The sequence below is a fragment of the Pteropus vampyrus genome, unplaced genomic scaffold, assembly GCF_000151845.1.
Source record: "Pteropus vampyrus isolate Shadow unplaced genomic scaffold, Pvam_2.0 Scaffold126, whole genome shotgun sequence".
Lineage (NCBI taxonomy): Eukaryota > Metazoa > Chordata > Mammalia > Chiroptera > Pteropodidae > Pteropus > Pteropus vampyrus.
Genome location: NW_011888907.1, coordinates 858,286 through 865,014, shown reverse-complemented (window position 1 = coordinate 865,014; position 6,729 = coordinate 858,286). Strand labels below are relative to the sequence as shown.

Here is a 6,729-nt window from a genome sequence, read left to right as displayed (position 1 = left end):
TGGCACCAGTGACCTTGCTGGGGAAAGGAATTAAGAACCAGGTGCCTGGGCCTGGGACGGCTGCCTGTTAGGGGCAGGAGCCCCAGCACTGCTGTGGACTCCAGTGCCCATCCTCAAGGCCTCAAGGAATTCCTGGGCTTAAAGGTATGCTAATCCTGTTACCAGCCTCCTGGGGAAGGCCAAGCAGTGCCCAGGAAGCCCGCCCTGGGGCCTGGGCTAACAGGCACCTGGTGTTCAGTGTTGCTTGCTTCTGGGGGCCAGATTTTGCCTTACTTCTCATCCCAGCCTGACGGGGAGGTACGCAAGCAATGGGAGAGGATGGTTCAGCTGGCCTTGAGGAGTCTGGGGCTTTCCCAGGAGGATGGGGCTGGAGGCAGAGCAAGTCTCTCTGTAGGTCGAGGCCAGAGGTGAGGAGGAGGTGGGGCGCAGCAGGCTAGAGGAGGGTCTCCTGGCCTGAGTGTGCCCTCTGGACCAACCCCCAGCGCTTGCACGCGCGCGCGCGCGCGCACACACACACACACACACACACACACACACACCAGGATCCTTCTCAGCAAGAAATGACCTTGACGGCTACCATGCCTCAGGTCGACAGAGGGAGCCCTAACTCTGCAATCCCCCTGGTTCCAGGGCTGGCTGGCTGAAGACTGTTCCAGCCCAAGGTGGCTCTGCCTGTTGAGGGACATTCCTACGGAGCTGGTGGCAGTGGGAATGGGCCTTGTGGGACTGGAAGAGCACTGTCCCAGGCTCTGACTTTCCTGTAGGTGGAAGGGAATGAGAGGTTTGAGGACTAGGAGGAGGGGCTCAGGGATGGCCGAGGTCAGATGGGGGCAGGCTTCTGGGCCCGCAGCCATGTACCCAGCCCAGCCATGTCCAGGACCTCTGCTTCCTGCTGGAAGCCACCCTCCAACCCTCCAGTGTAGCCTGCCCCTCCCTCGTTCCTATCACTCTCCCCCAACTCCACACCGAGCTTTCTGGAATGGGGGGCCACTGCCCAGGACTGCCTCCTTCTCCACAGCCTGTTATCTGGCCCCAAATTAGGGTTCTCCTGAAGCCATCCCAGGAGCCAATCCCAGAGCCCTGTGGAAGCGGGGAGGGGAGAGTGGTGGGGCAGGGTGGGAGCCGGGCTCCTGAAGCTCCCCCCAACCCCGGCAGAGAGGCCTACCTCAGGCCCCTTCCCTCCATCACTGAAGAAGAAGCAGTAGGAGCCACAGCCACCTCCTCCCCCCTCCCTGCCGCCTCCTCAGCTGAGCCGGCAGGTTGTCTTGGCAACGGGAGGCGGAGAGGAGATGCGCCGAGGGATGGAGGTGTATGTCACCGAGGAAGCTGCCGTGCTCCTGCCCCACGCCCCAGGCCCTTGAAGGTACCGTGAACCCTCCCCACTCCCTGCCGCCCTTCCCCTTGACCGCCCCCCCACCCCATTCAACATGCTTGTTTCTCTGAGGAGAATGCTCCCTTCCTCCCAGCCTGGAGACTGTTACCCATTCCTCATGAGCCACCTCTCTCCAGGCCCCTGTCCACAGCTGCCCTTTCCAACAGCAGCTTATTCCAGCCCCACTTCTGGGGACCCTTGCACAGGAAGTCAAACCTCCTGGGATGGGGTCTGGCAAGGGGCGAGCGAGAGTGGGGGAGGACCCGAGGTAGTGGAACAATCGGCTGCCGTCCTAAAGGCTGAGGCGGAAAAGCGCCTGGCGCTTGGCCTCTGGGAGAGGTGGAGGGAGGCTGTGCAGGCCTAGGGTGGGGCCAGGGCAGTGAGGGTGGGGTGGAAGGGAGAGAAAGCAGAGAGGCTGGCGGAGGGCCAGCCTGGTTACCCAGAGAGGCCTCGTTCCTCTCCTCCAAGGCTGTACCCCTCCTGAGACATCAAAGGTACATCCCCTCCCACATCACCTCCTGGCTTTTTATTCATGGCTAGATGGACCCTGCCCCACTCCAACGCCCCGCGGTCCCATGCCTTCCCACAGGGCCCTCTCCCCCGCCACATGCACCGCAGCTAAGTCTGGACTCTACTCTTTCTCAGCCTTCTTCCTTTCTCCTTTCTTGCTGGAGCCCATCTTTTGGGATTCATTCTTCTCTGTCTTCCACTAACCCAGACACATCCTCCCCTTCCTGTCCCTACCTGCCCCCTCCTGTCCCCTTCTTTTGGAAAAAGAGGTCCCGGGGCACACTCCCACTTGTCTCCCTCAAGACCCTCCCCTGTGACCTTCCATTCAGATACCCCAGAGCCCCTCCCCAGTTTCTAGATTTCCCCAACTGACAGCTGATACGTCAGCTGACCGGCTGTGGGCAGTGGTTACCAGGGCAACAGCAAAGGGCTGCCTAGGTAGGCAGGTATGCTAGGCGGAGGTGGAGAGAGGCAGGGGCCAGGGCCAGGGTCAGCTGCCTGGGCTCCCTTCCCTGCCTGCCCCTGGGTGTCACAAATGAACTGGGCTCTGCTCGGAACCCAGAAGGAACTAAAAGGCCAGGGACAAGGTCCTGGAGCAGTGGAGATCGTCCCAGAGACAGGGAAGGTGCATCCCTGAAATTCTATGTCGGGACTTGGGCATCACCTGACAGGAAGTTCCCTTTGGATGAAGTTGCCCTGTCAAGAAAAGGGGTCCTTCTCACTCAAACCACCACCGCTGGGCTCTGCTGAAGTTCTCAGGGGATTCGGGTTCCTAAGGGGCCAGCCTAGTCTCTTGTGCTGAAGATCTGCTTTTTCCAATCTTCCCATCCACCCTCTGCAAAAGAGGGTTAATCCTTGCGTGACCAGTTCTGGCATCTGTGCCCACACCCGTAGCCCTCAGCACCCTTTAGCACCGCAGAGAGGCAGGGACCCCAGAGGCCTCTGTGGCTGCTGTTAGGTGCTGAGTAGGAGATACAGGTGCTTGGAGAAACTAGGTGTTGTCACCCCTCGGTTACCAGCAGAGCCCTGTCCACCCTCCCCCCACCCCCCGCCCTCCGCCCCCCCACAGGAATCAAACTCTGGCTGATAATGAGAAGGCTCGAGGGGCTGCGTATGTGTGAGCATGAGTGTGGCAGGGTTGGGGGTGTGGGAAAGGGAAAAAGGCCAGCGGCTGGCCCAGTCTGCTTCCGATTCTGCTTCGTCATGATGCCGGCTTAATGCTCCTCTTGTTTGAAAGGGATTGAGCTGCAGTGAGCGAGAGCGAGGTGGAAGAGCAGACACACACGAACACACCCCGGGCTGGCCGCACGCTATCAGCTGGAGGTGGGGAGAGAGCGGGGAGCCGGCGGCCGCCCGCTGTCCTGCCCACCCACCTGCCAGACACAGACTCCCCAGCACGGGGATCCAGGCACCAGGCTTGCGGAGGAGCCGCGTGGGGGCTAGGGAGGGGGAGCCCAGTAGGGTAGGTCCCCTCCTTCGCCAGCTCCCCACCACCACACCCCAGCCGGCTTTTTTTCCTGCTATTTGTGCTCTGAGAAAGCACAGCTGAGTTCCTGGAAGAGATGCCTGCTACAACCTAGGACAGCCTGGGACCTGGGCCTGCGCCTGTCCCTGCCCGGCCTTGGGGCTCAGAGTGTCTGGGCCAAACTGGGAACAGGTAGGTGGCAGGGTTTCCCATGCTCTTCCCTTCTTTGGGTGCTATGGGCTGCAACCCCAGCCTGGGAGAAAGGCTCTGGGTGGTGGCAGGGAGACCCTGGAGAGGGCCAGTTGTGGCCGCTTGTTCAGTGGGAGAATGGCCCCCTCTGATTTAAGGCAGAGGGGCTGGGGTGTTCGTGCTGTCACCGCAGTGCCCCCTTCACCTAGGTGTGTGGCCCAGAAGTCTGAGTGAAGGGATGGGGCCCAGGCTGGGCAGGGGAGCCGCTTCCTCTTTGCCAAAGGACAGGGAAGGGGGAGAAAAGGATTGTCAGCCTCCCGCCCACGGCACCACAGACCCTGAGGGGGAGCGGCTCACACAGAGGCCTAAATGCTGCTGGTGTAGGGCGTGCTCCTGGGGAGAGCGCCCTGGGGAGCCCCCTTCTCGCCCTTGGCTGGCCAGGCTGGGTGAGGGCCAAATGCGGAATGAGGTTGGGTGGCAGGGCGTGGCCGCGGGTCTGACCCCAGTGTGCTCTCGCTGCTGGCTGCTGCCCTGCTAGGAGCTGGGGGCCCAGCAGACATGCCGGCCCCCAAGGATCCAGAGGCGCCCCTGCTAGTTGTGCCCTCCCTCCGCCTGACAGGCCAAGCACCCTTTCCCCGGCAGATGCACCCGGTATGTCCCTCCCAGGAGACTGTGTTGCCGGGGTGCCAGAGTCAGGGGAGCAGGTCTAAGGTCTAAGAGATGGAGGCAGTCGTGCTTTGGAGATGGGTGGCACAGGACGCCCCACGGGGTGGGTAAAGAGGGGCGACTCTGGGTATGTTGCCGTACACGTGCACAGCTTGGGGAGAGGGTGTCGGCACATGGCGCGAGTGGCTGTGAAGGGGAGGATCGGTGGGTGGATGCGCGAGGGTGTCGACCGCGCTGTGTGTCATTTTGTGGGGGCCTCGCCGGGAGAGTGGGGGTGTGATCTTGCGAGCAGGTGCGTGAGTTCTGCAGCTGAGCTTCAGTGTGGGCGCTCCTGCCTGTGCCCACGTGTGAGTCTCGCTTCAGTGCTGCGGCCTCTACGTGGCCGTGTGTCAAACGCCTTGGCAGGCTGTCCACCCTGGGGTGCAGCTCGATGGGAATTCCTCTTTCGGAGCTCGGGTGGATGTGCAAAGACCAGACAGGGATGCCTCATAATTCAGAAAGCTGATTTTGGGGTGTGAGTTCCTTGCATCTCCCCCAGCCCTATTGATCCAGCTTGTACAAGTGACACTGTAGCTCACCAACAAGACCAGCTATAAATAGAGGCCAGAGCAGGAACATGACCAAGCAAGCCTGAGGGGCTGGGGGCACACAAAGAGGGACTCCTCAGAGGGCAGATAGAGAGGATATAAAAACTCAAGAAAGAGATCTAAGAGAAATAGGATGAATAGGTGCATATTCGAGTTAGGTAGGAGGGGTGCCTGGGCCCAGTCCTGCTGTCCTCAGGAGCAAAGGGAGGCAAGGCCTTGAACAGGTGGGTTCTCAGGCCAGGACCCCGATTCTGGCTCACCGGTCCCTGCCGGATGCTCCCCAGAGTGTGAGAGGGTGCCGTATAGTGTTAGCGTTAGAGGAACTCCAACCCTTGTCCTAGCAGGTAGAACAGGGCTTTAAGAATGGGGGTGAGGGAGAAGGAGAAAATGAGAAGAGAGAGTGATGGCTTCGCTAGCCTTAGAAAAGGCACGGGCCTCAGGCCTGACCAAGGTGAGGGAGGCTCCGATGAGCCACTGGCCCGGAGCAGGAAGCCCTCCCCTGCTCTCATCACATCCTTTTTGAGGGAGCGTGGGTGCCACCCCTCCCCCCACACACACACACAGAGCCCGCCCTTGGAGCGGGCCTGGGCCTCCCTGCTCCCTCAGGTCCGAGCCGCCCACCCTTCTCCTCTCCGCCCTGGGATGCTGTTTTGGGAACTGGTGACCTAGCTGGATCTTGCCTTTATTTCTGGCTCTGAGTTGTTGCCACAGTAACTGCAGGGGTGGAGCCGGGAGCAAGAGAGGGTGAAAGGGAAACAGACGGAGGAAGGGTGAAGAAAGTAAAGAAAAAAGGAATAGAAAACAGAACGAGCAGGCAGGGCTGGAGCAAGGACCTCAGTCACGCTGTGAGTGAAACCGGAGGGAAACGGCGGGGTCGAAGTCCCTGCCTGCCCTGCCCCCAGCCCACTGGGACAGCCGGCCTCATTTCATAACTCGTTTACAGTCTGCACCAAGGCTTGACCTTGCCCATGGGCACAAAGCCTGAGTCCCCCAGCCTCCCTGCCCCTTGTCCACATGCCAGGCCAGCAAGTAGGATTCTGGGCAGCTCCCCCATATGAGGTGAACACATGGGATCCCAAGTTCCAAGTTCAGATTAAGTGGGATCGTTGGCAACCCGTTGAAAAGAGTGTCCCTTGGCTTTGGCCTGAGACAGGCCTGGGTGGGAATTGCAGCCCGGCTTCTATTTGATGTCCTTTGGCAAGTCAACCTCTCAGCCACGGTTTCCTCATCTAACTGGGGTAAACGCTGGCTTATGTGAACACAGAGAGGATGCATGAGAGCCCCTGACCCAGTAGCTGGTGCGGAGCGAGTGGTGGCCGGCCTAGGATAGGAGCAGAAACTGGACCAGAGGACCCAGGCTGTGGGTCTCCCGGTTGAGCCTTCACAGTCAGATCAGGCCCTAACTGGAGCGAGACAGAGTGAGGATGGGTGGGTGGGTTTTATCACCCCACCAGGGAGCTGAGAGGCTCTAGTTGCCATGGAGATTCGGGTGGGCAGTGTGAGGTGGGGCCGGCTGGTGGCTCAGATAAGGCCGGCTGCACAGCTGGGGGAGGGTGGGGCTGACAGAGGCGCTTGCCGGTGTCTGATGGGGGAGGAGGGCGGGCAGCTGAGATGTCCCTTCTGCCACCTGGGCTTGCCTTCCTCCCAGATTTTTTCCCTTCCTTCTATCCCGCCCTCCCTTCCCGCTGCAGACTAACCTTGGGACCTCTTTCATGACAGGCTGCTGGGACCTAGGGAGTGCATGCGCATAGGCAGGAGGTGTGCACGTGGTGGGAGAGGGGTGAGGCTGGAGGAGGTGAGAGAGGGTGTGGACTTAGAGGAAAGTAGCTTTGGGGGAGGGGGCTACCTGTGGGTGGAGTTGCCTGTGTGGTGTAATTTGAGAGAAGCCAAGAAAACTCTCTCTCTCTCTCCCTCTCTCTCTCTCTGTCTCTCTCTGTCTC

General features: G+C 60.5%; 1 protein-coding gene across 8 annotated transcripts in view; it reads left to right on the top strand.

Moving 5' to 3' along the window:
• Positions 1–6,729, top strand: part of DMTN (dematin actin binding protein) — a 22,312-nt gene continuing 15,583 nt past the window's right edge. For 5 of the 8 annotated variants that reach the window (XM_011366686.2, XM_023534473.1, XM_011366681.2 and 2 more), the window contains exons 1-3: positions 1–144; positions 1,156–1,363; positions 3,120–3,539. The gene's annotated coding sequence lies outside the window, so the exon portion shown is untranslated. Of the gene's footprint in view, positions 145–1,155; positions 1,364–3,119; positions 3,540–5,395; positions 5,635–6,729 lie in introns of those variants that run through there. The other 3 variants (XM_011366684.2, XM_011366676.2, XM_023534472.1) reach the window with 2 other exon arrangements.